This window comes from Protopterus annectens, chromosome 3.part1, assembly GCF_019279795.1.
Source record: "Protopterus annectens isolate FY-2018-M chromosome 3.part1, PAN1.0, whole genome shotgun sequence".
Taxonomy (NCBI): domain Eukaryota; kingdom Metazoa; phylum Chordata; order Ceratodontiformes; family Protopteridae; genus Protopterus; species Protopterus annectens.
Genome location: NC_056732.1, coordinates 939,446,067 through 939,465,877, shown reverse-complemented (window position 1 = coordinate 939,465,877; position 19,811 = coordinate 939,446,067).

Below are 19,811 nucleotides of genomic sequence, written 5' to 3'. Positions count from 1 at the left end.
TTATACAAAATAGAATGTTGCCATTCAAATCTAAAAACTTCCAGTATATGCCATAAAATGGCAATTTATGAATATGGAAAGGGAACTTGTAATCACTAATCACAATAAATAAATTTGTTGTTTTTAGCCTACAATTTCACTCATTTTATAATAAGAAATGACAGATATGAAAATCCTTATGTGTAGGAAATGGGGGGAAAGAGGGATGCACTGATAATTAAAATGCACTAACTTTCATCAATGTTTACATAAAACAAACTTTATGCTTTAAGTAAGTTAGCAGCAAACAAAGTGATTACTTACATGCTGGTAAACAATGAAATATAACTTCTGATATTTCCAGTAAAATACATTGTATTATAAACATTAGGTATAAATATTATTACCATCTATTTATATTAAGTAATATGTTTTGAAAGACTTCATCAATCAGGGTGAATATGTCAAACAACTCTGTGCTATAATCTTTTACTTAGGTTTTATATATGATACATCCAACTTTACTATGATTGAATTGCTTGCCATCTATCTTTCATGTAAATATTAATTGCTTATACAATAAGTAGACATTCATATTGTTTTAGAATTCTATCTAATCTACAATAGTACTATAGCTGTTCAAATTAACATAAATATTGCTTATTCCTATTACAAATATTCTCCAAATGATAAATCAATTTGTGGAGCTCAGATTGTAAAGATATGAATGATAATGGGATGGACTTAGGTTCATCTATCAGATAAGGAATGATTTTCATTCCATGGCTAGTGCAGATCTTAGTTTTCTTAACATTTATTAATTTAAATTTGTTATTTCACAAAAACATTTTTAGTATGCCTGACCAAAACATTACTTTATTGGTAAACACTCAAAGTATAAAACCGATCATTTCCTTTAAAAGCCCAAACATATACTTTATAGTTATCAGAAGAAAATGTTTAATAATCACAGTAAAACAAAAAATGCATAGTCTAAATAACCTAATATGGATTTAACTTTATTATCTTTAAATACCAGTGGCTTAAACAATCCTAGCAAGAAATCAAATCTACTGAAATATTTAAAACTGAACAAAGCACAAATTGTCTTACTTCAAAAAATTAATTTCAAAACAAATGACAATTGCAAATGGAACCCTAAGGAATATATGATATTGGTGCAATCCACTTATAAGACAAAGACAAAAGGGGTTACAATTCTATGGAAAACAAATGTGATTAACCCAGAAATCATTTATAAGTATGAAGACAAAGAAGGCCTTATGGCATTAGTAATAGTTAAATATAATAACAAAATATGGACCCTAGCCATTCTAAACTGGTTCCCAGGCATTGGATCAGGAACTGTTAAAAACACTTTGATTTCATTTCCAATAATTATAAAGGCAACTTAATATTAGGAGGAGGTTTCAATTGTATATTTGATATTTCTGAAACTACAAATAAAAAAATTGCTGCGTGCATCTGCTGTATCAAAAGCTTTAAACAAATGGGTAGAAACATTTAATCTTGTAGACACTTTCAAATTTAAAGAAGATAAATCGTTGTTGTTTTCCCATCAAGATCACAGATTTGGTACCCAAACTAGAATAGATAAAATATTTGCTGCCCATGACTTACACTCTAAAATCATTAATTTCTCAATCATTCCCTGCCCCTTTTCAGACCACAATTCATTGATACTAAAACGTCAAAATGGGTACAAACCATTAATCTTTAACTCCAGAATTCCACCATATATAACTAAAATTAAAGAGTTCAAACCCTGGTTATTATTTGCATTACAGTTTTTCTTAGATATTAATTACACCACAGAGATAAATAAAATAATGATATGGGACTCATTAAAAGCTTACATATATGGTAAAACCCTAACTTGGTATAAAAAAATCAGAGAATGGGATCCTGAATTATTAGATCTACAATCCAAACTTTTGTCAGAAAAAGCTGAAAAAAATCAAAATTGTTTAGAGATGAAAAAGAAAAAAAGAAGTATTAAACAATAAATACAATGAAATTCTACCACATAAAACTAGTTTAGCTTTAGAAAAACTAAAAATTAATACATTGGCCACTTCTTCCAAATGTCTACATAATTTATCCACAAGAATCACAATACAATCAAAAGCTAATAACACTAAAAGTATCTTCCATGAAAAGAAAAGGAAAAATGTTGCGGATATAGGTGACATTCTTGATGCCTATAGAAATCACTATATGAAACATTTCCAAAAAAAAAATACATATCGATCAACTAAATCTAGATGAAAAATTTTCTAATTTAAAAAAACAGAAAAATTAAAACTAGATCTGTAAGCACCCATATCCTACAAAGAAATTATAGATACAATAAAAGAGGGTAAAAATAATAAAGCTCCAGGTATAAATGGCATAATTATGGAAATATATACACATTTTCCTTCAAAGATACTATCACTCTTCCATAAAACTCTATTAGAAATTCAGTCACAAGCTTTAATACCACCTTCTTGGAGATATTCCTTAATCACACCAATCCTAAACGAAAACAAATCCCCAAACCTCTGTACCTCATATAGACCTATATCATTGTTAAATAATGACTATAAGATATTTATGGCAATATTAACTAACATAATGAAAATATCACTATCCAAAACAATAAATAATGATCAAACTGGATTTATATATCATAGACACATGCATAACAATATTAAAAGAATAATTTCTCTTATAGATTATATTAATAAAGAAAATAAAGAAATCCTCATAATTGGCTTAGATATAGAGAAAGCCTTTGATTCCTTAAGTTGGGACTATGTATTCAAAATTCTGGTGTTGTTTGAATTTCTTCCTTCCTTTGTTCATCTACTAAAGAATATATATACAATTAATTTAGCGTATGTTAATCTAGGTCCTTTCACCGCTGAATCAATACATATAACAAAGGGTACTAAAAAAGGATGTCCCATGTCACCAATTCTATTTGCTTTGCCTAGTGAAATATTGGCAGATTCAATACATAACAATACAAAAATAAAAGGAGTAGATGTTTTATGACCAATACAGTTCTAAAGTAGTGCTCTTTGCTGATGACATATTATTAACATTATCCAAAACAAAAGAGAAATTAGAAGAATTAGATATTTTAATTGATACATTTTACAGGATGTCAGGACTCCATTTCCATAAATCAAAATCAAAATTTTTATTTTTAAATAAAAAAAATTCAGACGAAGGGGAATCAAATTATAAGGAAACAAGAATCTACCTTAAAATATATAGGACTTGAGTTATGCAAGGATAATAATGAATTAGTCTAAATAAACTGCAATAATACCATGAATACAATTAAAATCTCCATAGAAAAGTGGAACCAAATAATATTAACATTTGAAGATAGACTACAGTTAATAAAAATGGTTTTACTACCCAAGATTCTATATATAGCATTGGCAATACAGCTGTTACCAGAAAGGAATATAAATAAACTCATGCCTAATAAAATTTTTATAATTTCCCAAAAGAAACAGAATAGCTTTAATACATCATATCAGACCATGGAAACAGGGAGGATTAAACTTTCCTGATATAGAAACATATATAAAAGCATCAATATCTAAAACAATCTCAGATTGGATAAGTCCAAATTATTCTGCAAATTGGAAAGAATTACAAACTGTAATATCAATAAACAAATTTGATTTACAAAAAAAAATGTCAAATCGATAAAAACAATTTGTCATGGCACATATGTATTAGTATGCAATATAACATAACTAAGCCCACTAAAACGCATATGATTAATTATTACATTGACTCATTTAGGAAAATTATCAATGCAAATATAGATTTTAAAAATTTGATTTGATTTTTTAACACCATTCATAGTTACAAAGAGCTATCCACATAAAATATACAGAAAAATAATTAATTCCTGGGAACAGAAAGGATTTGTTAGTTGGTTTCAATGCATCAAAGAACTAAAAGTTCTGTATATGCAAACAACTGAAACAACATGCAAAATTCCACAACAAGATTGGCTAACTATGCAAAGCATTCTGACATATTTATGCAAAATAATTAGTAATTTTTCATTTAAAGAAATACCTAAACTTACGAACTACCTGTATGAAATCATATATAATGATTATGACATGGGAAACAGTATTTTGAAATTTTACAAGATATTGATAAATTATACAACAACACCCAAATCCTCATATTGGAATAATATAACAAAAGGACACTTATTAAAGCTAACCAAAGAAATTAAATCAAATATTTTATTATCAATAAATCATGCATCCTTTACACAATATTGGAAAGTTTTTAATTGTAAATCCTTGCACAGAGCATTCTTAACTCCAGATAGAATTGCTAAAATTAATTCTTCCACAAAGGGAATATGTTGGAGATGTGAGCAAATACACAATGCAGATTGGAATCACATTTTTTTCAACTGTGTTAAAATTAAGCCATTTTGGAATGGTATTAAAAACTTTTTACAAGCTTTATTTAATGGATCATTTAACTTATCTAAGGCTCTAGTATTATTAAATGTGTACGAAGGTCAAATCTGTATCTAGTTTGGACAATACTTGCAATTTCAAGGAAGTGTATAACAAGAAGATGGAATACAAACACAATATTTATTTTGGAAGACTTTTACAGCCTACTGAAGACCACAGCATTGTTGAAAATTAAAATTAAAGAATTAAGGATTCATCCTAAGCCATTTATTAACAATCCATGGAAGAAAGTCTTATTATTGATTGTCACTTTACAATAACTGAACAGATACACTCTGATAACTGAATTGTTATACCTATAAAGTAATTGTATATATTGAGCTCTGTTACAGTGTCAGGCTTATGTAAATAGTGTACATAGTTATTTAAGATGTTATATACAAATAGTATGGAATTTATTCAACTGTATTTGAAAAATAAAAGAAAATGTTTTGAAAAAAAGAAAATTCATGCTAATGCAAAACCTGTTATTCTGTCAACTTTCTAAGTTTGTAAGAGCAATATTTAAAAATTGTCCCTATTTGTACTATGTTTTCATTGCTTTGTCCAGATTTCTTACTCTAAGTGGTTGAGAGGTATGACCCTCACCCAGCACGTATAGCTAAAAATGACGGCTGTGTATTATATTTCAGTTTATTTGCATGGAAACAGTAGTCACACATTAAAGTATCCCAAGCTACTTCACACAAAGCACATTAATCCTGCAAAGTCAGAATAATAAACAAAAAGCAGCCATTAATCATATCCCCCTCAGACAGGACAACATTTTCTGTTACTGAAATTCATGTAATTGGTAGAACAACAGGTTTTACATCAACAAATATTTTCTGAGGGAAAAGAAGCATAAAATGTCTATGTCTAGCATTGTTGATTGACTGCAATCATCAGTAACTTACCAAGAAAAATAAAATAAAAGTGAAATGTCTGTCAAAAAAAAAAGACAATGTCAGCTGACAAGAGGAAGATGGTAAAAAGTTTTAGGGAAAATTTATGTTTAGAAGTATGTACATTTCCATTCTTGTCATCCTTTGCTAATGATTGCAATAAAGAGAAAACCTATAAATATTACTGTGACAAAGGGGAATACTGCCAGCACAGCTATCTGGAATTTTGTAAATAATTATTTGTCATTTGTGAATATCAACATGATTTATATAAGATGATTGTGTTACAATTGTATTAGAACTGTATATCGTGTATATCAAATTGCTGGTATAGAAGTGTGTGTTGGAAAGGCTTTTGTAAAGTGCTATTTAAATTGTAACCACAGTGTGCCCTACAGGAAGAGAATAGAAATGTACATGCACTATTGTAACTGTTTAAATGTATATATTTTAACAGTGGAAACTGGAATACAGGAGGTTAACTTCAGTCCAGCAAAACTTCAGAAAAATAGCTGAAATTAAATTACTTTATGGCAGCTACAGACACAATGTCTATGATGAGAAGCTTTCAGCATTGTCTTTGGAGTGAACTAATTACTACAATTGTTTTATGACTTCTAGCATCTACCAAAGATCTGAAGTCTCTGTATTTTCACAGGTAGATGCTAAATACTGCTAGCTTCCAGCAGTGGGGGTTTCACCTGAGATAGAGTCAGATGACAAGAAATTATGTCATTCTGCAAGCTACTACCCAGCAGTAATATCTGAGATATTAATTTAAAAAGTCTCTTAGAGAGACACAACATTCTGTATTTTGTCTTTGACCTGACAACAACTAGAAGATCCATTCATCATATCTGCCATGCTCTTAAGTAGGTTAACTAGAGTATAGTAATTTTCTTAGATACAGTCAGGAATATAGCAAAGCTTAGTTTAGATATGTTTCTTTATTTATTTGAGACTGTCCAGCAATGTTGTTTTAAATATATCCTGTGGTTTTCAACTCTGATGTCTCTGTGAATATATACTAAGTATTTCTTGTTCTTTTATTATTTATTATTAAATATATTTAAACATTGTGGCTGATTTTGTAAGAGATATATAAGTTTTGAGAGTACTCGCATATTTATTTGGTGACATTGTACGGGCCACTCCTAATAGCCTTGTTCTTAGTCAAACTGTCATTTGTATTAGTTGCAACATTACACAGTGAGATTTGATACCCTTTGTTGAGGGCCTTAAAGTAGCTGCTAAGGAGTTGGCTGGTGGCAGTGATAACTACCTTATGGTCTGGGCAAAAGGGTGCATAGCTAGTAAACCTATGCCAGCCTTTCCCAGGTGTGGGGGTGTGTATAAATCAAACCTCAAAGAGTATGTGTGTCAGCTACTTGGGCAGGGTCTCGAAGCACTGGTTGGACAGAGAGGGTGATGGAGACCTTGGCTTGGCCACTCAGCTGTGATTTCAACTCTATAGCTGTGCCAGTGGGGAGTCTTACTGGAAATCTGGAGAAAGAGGGAGAAACCAGCCCCAAACTGACTGTGGTCTCTGTGTGCTCTTAAGGAAAATTGCACTTGATGCAGAGAGCATCTGGTAATACTGTGTGTGTACATTGTCATCCTCTTACTGTATGTCCCCCACTAGTGCCAGTAGTGAGGATTGAGGCTTCTTGATTACTGGTCCAGTGGTGGTTCACCACAACTGTCATCAAAGTAAGTTCCCTTTACAATTCAATTGGGCAAAACTCTGAGCATAAAAATCCTGAAAAATATAATATGAACCTTAACCCATAAGATCCAGAAAAATGTCTGCCCACCAATGAAAATGTTCTCATTAAACCAAATCATGGTCCATTTAAGTACATCCAGATCTAGAATAATGGGAGAACATACCGTGAACCACCAATTATCTAGAACCCTAGGATTCCATACATTGTTTATGTCTCAGAACTCTGATGGTGGGATACTAAATATGTGACTTCTAATTCAGCCCATAATCAAATGGGTCTGTGGGAATTTCCGGCTTTGCAATCTGTGATCCCATGACTGCTTTAAGATTATGCATCCAAGTTTGTGATTTCTAAATCTCCTAATAATTTGGGTAATGTTAACTTTTACCTACTGATTATGTCCCATTAAAACTGAAAAATAAGCTTTTGAAGTTTTCCTGGCCACTTAGTTTTCACAGCATGAGGTACGTGCTTTTTAATTTTCACATAGAATAGAAAAAAAAAAGAAAGAAATGACTTGTTAATCCACTTAACAGAAGCACAAAGACACTGGAACACAAATGCGATGTAATACCTTTATTGGGCCAACATAGGTTTTGCAATTACTCCAGCTTCTCAGTTGGCATGAGCTCTTCATTAGGAGTTATTAAGTTACAGATGTTAACTACAGTACATAAATATCCACTCGTCCCTAGAAATGTTAGTAGACCATTTATTTCCAAATGGCTAAAAACAAAATCTTGAAGAATGTTATTGTGGAAAAAAATCAGCTCATACTATACCTCTGAGACAGACACTGTGTGTGTGTGTGTGTGTGTGTGTGTGTGTGTGTGTGTGTGTGTGTGTGTGTGTGTGTGTGTGTGTGTCCATGACTGAAGCTGTAGAACAGGGTCATAATATGCTATAAAAATCAAGGTTTGACATGTTACATTAGAATTAGTGTTCACTTAGCAGAGAAGATACCACTCAAAGAGACTGCTCTGACATTTAATGAGATAATAAATCTCAAAACTAGAGATGTGTAAGGAGATTATTTAAATCCAGAGAAGGAAAACAGGAGGTTATAATTTGAAAGTTGTTAGCTTGTCTAAACAGGCAATCTGTGAGATGCTTTGGTTAACAGAAAATATGAATTAGCAATAATGTTCACTTCACAATGATGGGAAAGGCAGTGACTACCAAGAGAGTAAGTTACAGTGTTAGAATGTATGGATATTGCATGCAGTTAATAAATTACACCGGGTAATGTGTTGCTAACTGAGAAAAAGAGAAAGAAGGACAGAGAGAGAAAAGAAAATGATGTTATGTCAGCACAAGGTTCTGAAAGACAGCACAGTTTGATAAAGTTTTATCATACTGTTAAAACTGTCTGAACATTAAAGCCTTACAGACTGTTAAGTTTATGGTTACCACTGTTCTGACTAGAATGCTGCCTTATGTGAAAGTGCCTTATGTGAAAGTAACTATGCTCATGTCATGAATAAAACACAGGTGCTAAAACATAGAACAGTCAAAATTTTGAATTCAGAGTAAATTCATCATAAATCATGCATTACCAGGAAAAAAATGTTGCTCTTCAATATTTATTTATTTTATTTTATTTTACATTTGTTGACCGGGCTAGTCCAGCTGGATATATGTCCATTTTCAGTGGAGGCCCGGGGAGAAAAGCTCCAACGATATTACAAGTATTTCACAGAAACAGTCAATACAAGGTAAAAATTATAAACACATTGATTCAGAACATGAGATACACATGCAGACAGGCATAGTCATAGCAGGAAATTACATAAACAAAGTTTAGTAGATATTTGCTATACAAATTCTAAAAATATAAGTATATAATATGGAAAAAGGTGAAAAAGAAAATAATTAAAATATTTTAAAACATATTTTTTTTTTTTTTTTTTTTTACATATGTCTATAGGATGTTGTGTGAGGAGGAATTATGTCCACTGTTAGTTGCTCAAAAGAAAAGTTAGGTATTATAGTGCCTCATAAAACCAGCATCCGGATTCATACCACTGACTGTCAGACTGAACAACTGAATTAACTTAGTTCCATTGTTCTTGCCAAAGATGTGCAGAAATGTCCTTTAAGTACCATAAGTATCACATCTGATATAAAATTATCAGATTAGGAAATGTGTGCTGACGATGGCTTGTCAGTCATTTTATTTGTAACTATGTGTCTATTTACCTCCCGTCTAGTTATACTCCAAGGAGTTACTCCAAGTTCAGGTTACAGTGGGTAAGATCCCCATTCAAGGCTTTGATTCTTTCTGGTACAAATGAGTCTATACACTTATAATGTAAACCCCTTTGTTGTAAGATGGTTTACTTCACACTATCAGATCAACAACAATACCCTAAGTACCCATGAAGTGGTAAAGGACTTGGGTTCCCAAGCTGACCTCAACATTAACTTCAACCACCATGTGTCTACTGTAGTAAGAAAGGTTTTCTACGTAGCACACTTGATTAGTAAAGGCATCACCTTTTGAGCAAAAGAGGTTATAATCCATCTATACACAGCACTAATCCAGTCCATAATTGAGTATAATGCCCCATTTGGCATGTACCACACAAAGCACCTGCAGCAACTGGAGAGACCTCAGAGGTTTCTAACAAAGAATATCAAAGGACTCCAGCATGTGCCATACACAGAACGACTAAAGTCCCTATCACTTTACTCTGTATCATATAGACTTCTTAGGGGAGACTTATGTCTGGCTTACAGAGCAATCTCAGACCCAAACCTAATGAACTTGCTGCATATCCATAAATCAAGTGGGACTAGGGCCACACATTCTAGTAACCTAAGTATGGCATGCAACTGAAATAGGACATGCTGGAGGGACAGATTTGTCTTCCAGAGACTGCTGTGCTTTTGGAATAAGCTACCTATTCATGTGAAACAAAGCACATTTATGGCACTGTTCAAAAGGAACCTAGATGAGTAGATAGGGCATCATAAATTCTTACCAGGAATAGTGCTCACAACCCTCCTGGATATAGGCAGTCATTACTAAATACAATCTTAGGTATTAACTAGCATTTCTTTGGTATTACATTGTGATGAAACAGCTAGGCTTGTAATGACCTCCGGGTCAATAGCCTAGTAATTTCCTGTGATCCTATGACATTCATCCTAGGTCTGAGTAACTACCTTGTCTCGCCTATAAAACCTGTCTTTGGACATTTCCTGTATTTGATTAAATAGACCACATTTTTGGAAGTATATTTAAATGAACCCTGTACTTTGAAACTTCTGTACTGTGAAATTGTTATAATGTATGCTTTGCATTTTGGATGATTGTAGAGTTTTGTGCCATTATGGACTATGTTCTGTTCTGGTCTAAGCGTTCTTCTGACAAGAATATTCTTTAGAGTTAGTGGTTGTTTAAATGACAGCAGTGGTAGTGCTTGAAACATGTCTCTCATCTTATCATCCTCTGAACATTGGTTGGAGGTCCCTTACAATTTTGTATTTTATTAAGTTTTGGATGATATGTTGTCACTAGTGAAACTCTGTTACAGGAGTTCTTCTCTGTACTGAAGCAGCTGTTCTCATGATAGCTGCACTGCTCTGTCTATATCTCTGTCAGACTCAGTGGCAGATTGACCATGAGCAAGCATGGCATCTTTCAACTGTGCCAACTGTATCTCTCTTTCTGCCTCACTAGAACAAATATGGTGATATTGATGTGCTTGACTGTAAATAATAGACTTCTTTGTGTGGCTGGGATGATTACTGATTCTGTGCAGATACATCTGTCTGTCGGTTGGTTTCCTGTAGACATGTCTGTAATGCCCCATTTTGTATAGTAACCTTAGCATCAAGGAAAGTTACAACTGAAGTTGAGTACTCCAAAGAGAGTTTAAAAGATGGATGAATTCTGTTGAGTCCAAGTAAATAAAGACAGTTTATTCTATATCTCATAAAACAGACATTTAAAGTTCAAATCCATGAAAGAATGAAATGTTTCATTTGATGCTTGGATAAAAACATTCCTTAATGACTTTAATCCCTGTGATAGCTGTGGATGTACCCAAAGCATCTAAACAGGCCTTATTTAGTGGAAACAAAAACATTTTAGTTCTATTAATTTGAAGACCTGAAAGGGAAACAAACATATCTAACAGATTAAGAAGTGTAGGAACTGCTCCAATTGTAGCTCTGATCCATATTACCTCATTATCTATGAACCAAGTTGAAAAAAATCTAAGTACAAAATTTAGAGTAGATAGCAAATGTTGATGCCTCCTTCTCTTAGTGACTAGCTAAAGCTTTTATAACCATGATAAAAAGCAGAGATGATGGGAGCATCCTTGTTCTGTACCCCTTGATAAATTAACACCCTCAGGACAAAGTCAGAAGGAAGGTTATACTTATGGAGTGTTTGCCATAAATGCTCCTATTCAACTGAGTCAAAAGCATTGGAGAAATTAAGCAAAATAAGCACTGCAGGTTCAGAATGAAGGAGACTGTATTGTTATAAGTTAATCCATACGTAAGCCAAGTCAGGTATTTCCATCCTATTTTTAATAAGCTCTGTCTGTCCTTGATCAATCCACCCACAAACTTTTCAAAATTTTTGCTACAATGTTCTTACCCAGGGTAAGTAATGAAATAGGTCTGCACAACAATATAGATTAGTAACATTGTTCATGGAAAACAGAAATATTTGCAACTGCTCAGCTTATCTAAAGTAAGGAGCAGGGGGCCTAAAAGTATCTTATACAATTTATAAAGTTCTGCTATAAAGCTGTCCAGCTCAGGAGCCTTTCCAGCAGTAAGAACATTTAGGGCCTTAGAAACCTCCCCTAGGGAATTTGGTTGAAGTAATTTTTTTCGATTATCGCACAAAATTTGAGGTAATTTAAAATGTTCGTAGAAACTTGCAAACTGGTCTAGATTACCACACACTTGAGATGATAATGCTGGTGCAGTCTATTAACCATTATCTGATTGATTTCAATCAGATTATGAGTAAATAAACCATTGGTATTTTTCAAACTCCCTATGTAAATCTCCTTCTTTCTTTCAGTAATTCTCCGAGCAAGAAGTTATATAGAGGAGATTCCTTTGATCCAGCTAAGACATTTACTCCTGTCCAATTTTTTCTTGAATGCACAAATATTTCCATCCATGATACTGCTGTTTGTGACTTTTTGTTTTTCTCTTAAAATGACATCATTACATTATCTCATTTTTATAGATTTTATCTTCTTAATTTGCTTTTCCAAAATAAACATTTTGGTGTACTCTAGTCTTTGTTTATCTGCCTTATAAAAAATAAGTAATTCTTTAACTGAGTTTTGAATGTATCCCAGCAGCTAAACATACCCTGCAGGAAGTTCTGATTTCCAAATAATGACTAATCCAATTGCTTGGTTGCTAGCCCGCTCCTCATTCTTAAGAACAAGCAGATCCAACCACCAGGGAGTATTAACCCTTTAGAAGAAAAATGTATAACTTCTAACAAAATAACATTCTGATCATACAACTGTCCTGGATAATGATTAACTTGTAGCACATTACCAATAATAGAACTTTTTATAAGTCAAAAATCAATTCTGCTTGCATTCCCATGGTTACCAAAAAAGGTCAAATCTCTCTGAAAAGGGTCGTTAGCCCTCCACATATCAACCAGCTCCTGATCCAATATAAAATTATTCCAACAATTCCAATATAAAATTTTACAAACAGTTCCAAACTTGAGGAACCCTATGCTTCCTAGAGAGGATTTTATCAAGCAAAGGGTCCAGGACGATATTGAAGATACCTCCCATAATTCCTTTAGTTTATGGTTCTCGCATTTTGGAGGTGTTCTAGAATTATTTTAAAAAGGATGTTTGATCCTCACTCGGGCCATAAAAAAATGTCAAATATTAATGAATCCTCATCACCTTTAACCTTTAATACTATCCATCTACCTACTTGGTCTTTAAACTCAGATAGGACCTTCCAACCTAATTGATTATGCATCAGTATCACCACTTCTCTTTTCTCAGAATTGCAACAGTTAGCTCTTCCCCATCCTGACCAAAATTGATTAAGCCCATTGACACTTTTAGCCTTTCTTTAAGTTTCAAGAAAGACAACCATAACCTGCAATGCTCTTAGTCCATTAAAAACAGATCTCTTTTTGTACAGGGTGCTTAACCCTCCCACATTCCAAGAAATAAAAATAGCAGAGTCAATGACATTTCTATTGCTGGTCTTCAGTGGTACAGTATTCTTCTTGTCTGAACAGACAGAAAATCCCTGTGAGGGCACGGAATTAGCCTTCCATAGTATGTTGAAAAACCTTATACCCACAGATAAAAGGAAACAAAAGTAGAAAGAAGCTCAAGTATATTACTGAATCCTGATTGGCGCAGCACAAATCTAAAAAGAAGCAGGTACTACAATCTATAAAAAGAGAGAAAATTATTAATAATCCAGTATAACAACAACTATCACAGAAATCTATCCAAAGTCAGGAACACAGAGCAAAAAATAACTCAACCCAACACAACAGTCCCACCCCTCATAAGCAGACATCAAATAAATTATATTGCAATCCCTCTTTGGAAACATTGAGCAAATAGCTATAAAAAATCTATCTGAAAGTGCAATCTAACATTATTTGGTAATTTGGGGTCCAGTAATGAAATCTGATATTAGGGTCCATAGTAACATCGGCATCAAAAATCCATATAGTCAAACTTCCACTGATAAGATTATGTCAAAGATGGGTGGATTCCTTCATGTTCAATCAGGGTAATTTCCTTGTTCATGGGATCTGGAGTAGAAAAGTCACTTTTGTCCTCTGTTTCTAGCAATGTAAGGGTACCATAGTGGTTAAGTGCACCTAAAGAATTTTTTATGCGTCATTTTTAGACTGTATCAAAGAGAGATCAAAAGACCTTTTAAGAGATTCAGTACACCCCCTCCTTTCTTGTTAAGAGTGCATTTGACAGGGGACAAAACAGGAATTATATCTTTCTTTTTCTTTTCCTTTATAACTATGTCCTTGTTTTTAAATGTCTCAAAGTCTTTTGGTTTTCTAATACCATGACAGGAATGGACTCCATTCCTAAGTCAAAGTATGATTAAAGTTCGTGAAATTGGTATTGTTTCAATCTTTGATCTCAGCCAGTAGTACTCTTCTCAGCACCTGCAATGTGCCTAGTAATGACTACTTCTGCAGTTCACATGGCGTTACATGGGTTGGTAACATATCTAAATATGATTGTAAATTCTTTTTTATAAGACCCATTTCTCCTACTACTATTGGGGATGTCTGGGTATCTTTCTTCCACATTGCTCTTGTTTCTGACTGCAGAGCCTGATATTTTATGATTTTGTGTCTCTCTGTATGTAAGACACTGTAGTCACTGGGTGTGGCAATTTCAATGATCAATGCTACTCTTGTCTTCTTTTCTTGGACCACTATATCTGGTTTTCTAGCATCTATCTTTTGAACTGTTGGTAATGGACGATCCCAGGTGATGTAGACTTCCTTATTTTCTATGATACTTTGCGGCTCATCTTTCCAGTGTTTTTCGGCCACTTCAGTACCATAATGTTTGCACAATCCCCAGTGCAACAGTCTTGCCACATTATTATGCCTTTCAGTATACAGTCCTTCTGCTATTAGTATGTCGCAACCAGCAATGAGGTGTGCAACTGTTTCCAATTCTGTTTTACAAAACATACATTTGTCTATTTCTCCGACTTGTTCAATGGACATTATAAACCAACATGTACAGAGCCCACTATCATGGGCCACCAATATTAACCTTTCATCTCTTGGTTTGAATTTGCCTATCCTTTTTGGTTTGAATTCGCCTCTCCTTAACCATTCCTGTGTTTGTTCCTGATCAACATGAGATTCTTCCAGAAGTTTTCTATACTTGCAGCTATATTTATGCTTTTTCCACATTTCTTGCCTTCTCATCTGATCCTTCACCTTATGATCTTTCTTTTGTTTTTTGGCACATTCAGTTGCTGCCTGATTTTTACCTACTTCTGGTTTGATTTCCATTCCTGCTTGATGTCGATAAGCTTCTGCTAGACTAAGCAGAGAAGTCATCTAAGATTTATTCTCCTCATGTTTCAAAATTTTCACTATGTTTGGGTCTTGGGTCTTGTGAGGTCAGCAGATATGTGTGGAGTCCCACAATTGCAGATCTGTACATATAATCAATTTCAAGGAGGCCCATCCCTCCTTCAGAATGGGGAATATATAATCTCGGTATGCACTGATTTTTATAAATCATTTCGTGAGCATGAAGCTTCCTTCTTGTTTTTCTATCTAATCTATCCAACACGTTTTGAGGCCTGTCAATCACTCCAAAAAAATAAGTTAGGACAGGAAGAGCAAATTGGTTTATCGCTAGGATTTTGTTCCTAGATGCCAGTGCTGTTTTCAGGATTAATTTAAGTCTCCTGAAGTATTCCTTACTAAGTTTTATTATGTTTTATAGTTGATCCTTCATAAATTCCCAAATATTTATACACTCTTTCTTGCTCAAGTTCTTTTATATCACATTCTTGTCATAAACTGATATTTTCCTGGCATTGCAGTTTTCCTGATTTAAAGGTTGCTTTTGCACATCTATCAAGACCTAATGACATTCTTATATCATCTGAAAAAGTTTTGACAACTTGCAGTTGTGCTTTCAGTTCCTCATCTGATGAGCTATACAGTTTTAAATCATCGACAAAGAGAAGGTGAGAAGTCTTTACACTTTGTTGTTTTCTAGGAGTTCTCCACTATATCTTTAACAACAAATGATCACTTGTTCCATATGACTTTCTTTTATTGCTCTTTTGTTCTACTGTCATAATTGAGTTTTCTTCTAAAGGACTATAAACTCTATCGACATCAATTCTGACATTTATATGTCCTTATAAGAAGAGGGTGAAGCTGCCATTCCCAAACTTGGATTAAAAGTCAATTTATACAGTACTGCTTCTGCTTCCAAAGGCTGATGGAAGGAGTATGCTTGACCCTGGACTTTGGTCCACAAATATGCAGGAAGTCATTGGTGTAGATGAATTCCCTTCTGTCTACATTTTCTTTTTAAATGGAAACAAAAGCCTTCCTTTTATAACACAATGCTGTGGAATAATTAGGTGCCACACAGACTTTATTACTATTGATGTACTAGCACCTCCCACCTCTCTCCAATTACGAGAATCGATCTTCTGTCATTATATTCTAAAAATGTAATGAATAACTGTCTAATAATCAAAGTAGATTTCTCTCCCAGTAACTTCTTTAACATATTAGTGATGAATACTATGGGATTTTCCCTTTCCGCACATTCAGGTAAACCAGTAAACAAAGGTTAATCCTTCCCTGTTTTCAATATTGTCCACTTTATTTTCCAACCTTTGGTAAAAAAGTCTGCAACTCCTTTAAATCCAGTAAGTGTGAAGCAAGAGTGAGCATGCATACCTGTTTCTGATGGTAAGCTAGATGTTTTTCAGTTTCACACTGTTAGATTTCATGGTAGGCTGACACATTTATTTTCTGTTGTATAGCCTGCAAAATCATTTGAGTCATGGAAGTAAGGGTTTCCATGTTCAAACAAAGTGCTTTAAACTCCTCCACTACAATGTGCAAAGCATCGGCCATGCTGGATATTAGGAGTACATTTCTTCACAAGCCAGAGAAGAAAACTGCACAAATACTAGTCCAACAACCAAATGCAATCCTTACGATTACAAAATAACATGTCAGACTGGCTTCTGATGCTCAGAATACTTCAATTTTCACGTAAAGAGGTAAGAATATTGCTAAAAACACTTTTTTCCTTAAAAATTTTTATTTTCAATTAAAATAACATTTACATAATATTTTTAAATATAATTTTAAACAACTATATACAATATTTACAATAGCCTGACTTTCAATTATATACACTGTATGTTATTAAATATAGAATTAATAGATCAGTTATCAGAGATACAGTATTGATTATTGCAGAGTGTCCAACAAAGATATAACTTTCTTCCAACGATTATTTACCAATGGCCTGGGATAGATTCATAGTTATTTGATTTTTATTTCTATCAATGCAGTTGTCTTTAGTAAAGTGTAGAATTCTTCCAAGGTCGGGGGTGTATTTGAATTCCACTTTCCGGTTATGTATTTCCTAGATATAGCAAATATTGTCCATAACAAATACATATTTGTCTTATTCAGGTAGGGACCTTCATTTACATTTAGTATAATCAATGCTTTAGTTAAGGTAAAGGATTCATTAAATAAAGCTTATAAAAAATGATTGATTCCATTCCAATATGATTTAATTTTATTACATTCATAAAAAGTATCAATCCAGTCTGCTTTATTTGACTTTTCACACCTCCAGCAAAAAATATTTCTAGTAGTACTGATATTTATAATTCTATCTAGTGATAAAAATGCTCTATGTAAGTATTTCCAGTTAAATATTTTCCAATACTGTGTGTTAGAGGTGTAATTAACTGATAGTAAGATGTTAGTTTTAATTTCTTCTGTTAACTGCAGTGGCTAAATGTCAGAAAAATATGTATTAATATGTGTGCTTAATGCTAATTAGAAACTAAATGAGTTAACACGTTTTTCATTCTATTTTATATGCACAATTTTATATACAGCTTAATTTCATATGAGACTAAAAGATGCTTTTGAAACTGCAGTGTGCTTTCTGAAACTTGCAAGATGCCCTCTGACCTGGTAATTGCTAGCACAGCAATATTCATGTTTATGCCTTTTGGAAATGTACTTGAAAAGCAGGTGATTATCTGCTAGGTCAGGAAGCAATGAATGAACAATGCCATATTCTATAATGTAATGATTTTGAACAATTAGCTCTGTTCGAGTATGAGAACACACAGCTGAAGGAAGAGATAAAACAGACAAAAGACTGTTGGAGAAATGAACTGCAATCTATACTTGCTTTGTGCTCAAATTAGCCATAGTACCTTGAATGGTAACATTGCATATATCTAACTGGTGGTAGCCAAGGCCACGTTGTTTTTCTTAGGAAGTTTCTCACAAAATGTGATAGTACAAGCAGAAAATCATATAAACAAGCACTACGAAATGATGATGATGTTAAAACTTGTGATTTACTACGTCAGCTTGGTAGGCAATGTCTTATTAGAAAATGTATAAAAATGCTTGCATTTCCTGATTCTAGTCAGACAAACTCTGTATTAGCATGTTTTTGTCTCCTTGCTGCAAGATTAAAGTGCCTTAACCTGAACCTACCATGTATTGATCATTTTTAAAGTATATTTTTCCTTTGACAGATTGGTCCTTCAGACCGGAACCATATCTCTCACTCTGGCTCAGGTCAGAATTGGGCCCGGTGGCATGAACCCGTACGAAGAGGCCACATCGGTTCTTCTGCTTTGAAAGACCTCCGACTGAATTGTCGCTCAAAAGAGGCCAGCCACTGTTTCTGATCTGTGATTGGAGGACGAGTCAACATTCCAGTGGGATCAACACACGGAGGCTCAGGTAAGGAGGAATTTACCTTTTTCTGTTTTAGATCAGGGACTTGTTACAGTATTATTGTTTTTGTCAGGGAGATTTGCATGTGCAGATCAGGGACAAAAAAGATTGCTGTCTTGTCATAGATCAGGGAAACAGAATAGGTAGGCAGTTATTCTAGATAAACTGTGAAAAGGTGTAAATTGTGGTACCACGTGATAAAAAGGGTTACGTAACAATTTCTAACTTAGCTAAGGCAACATGGGAAATCAGTGCACAAAAAATTCCCGAGACCCGCCCTTAACCGAAGACATGAAATATATGCAATTACAGCGTCCCAATAATGTTAGGTATTATACAAAATGGGTTAATAAATACAAATTTGATGGTAATTTAGATAAACCTTCACTTATTAAACTTGTAAGACAACTTAAAACAGACGCAAAAGGTCAGCTGAAAAAGCAACGACAATTAGGAGTCCCTCAGGCACACAGGTGGCTTGAGGAAGCAAACTGCAGGGAACAAAAGATTAAAAATTCAAAAGCAATGTTTTTAGATAAAGAAGACGATAACTTGGTAATAGCAACAGCCCCTCCACCCCCTCCGCTTCCCTTACCAGAATATGAAGCGAGTGGACAAGCTGATCCACCTCTGCTATACCCAGCTGTTCCTGCAAAACCAAAACCGTTTGTCAGAGATCCTATCGAGACCAGGTCTCGAGCACACAACTTAAGAGGGAATGTTGAATTGTATGAACTAAATAAAAATTCACAAGCTATGAATGAAGAAGAGATATGTCCACTCATAGAAGTACCAAATCCGCAGGCAGGACAGGACCCAACTCTTCTAGTATATAGACCATGGACATCGGAAGACATCTGGAAAGCCACAGAGGGAATTCCCCATCCAAAAGTTAATTTTCGAAAATTCTTAGAAGACTTACAGGGCATGAGGTTAAGTTGCCATTTGAATGGAGAGGAAGTAGAGAAAGTAGTTAGACAAATCATAGGTCCAGATTGGCACATGATCAGTGGCAACTGAAATCTCCGTGACGCAGAGCTTAGACCACTCCCACATAGTAACGCAGAACTGGACAACAGAGTGAAAGGTCTGACAGACCGAATCTCTGAGAAATGGAAGCCTAGGGCTGATTGGACTTGCATTAATCAATGCATACAACAAGAAGGTGAAACTGTTGATAGATATT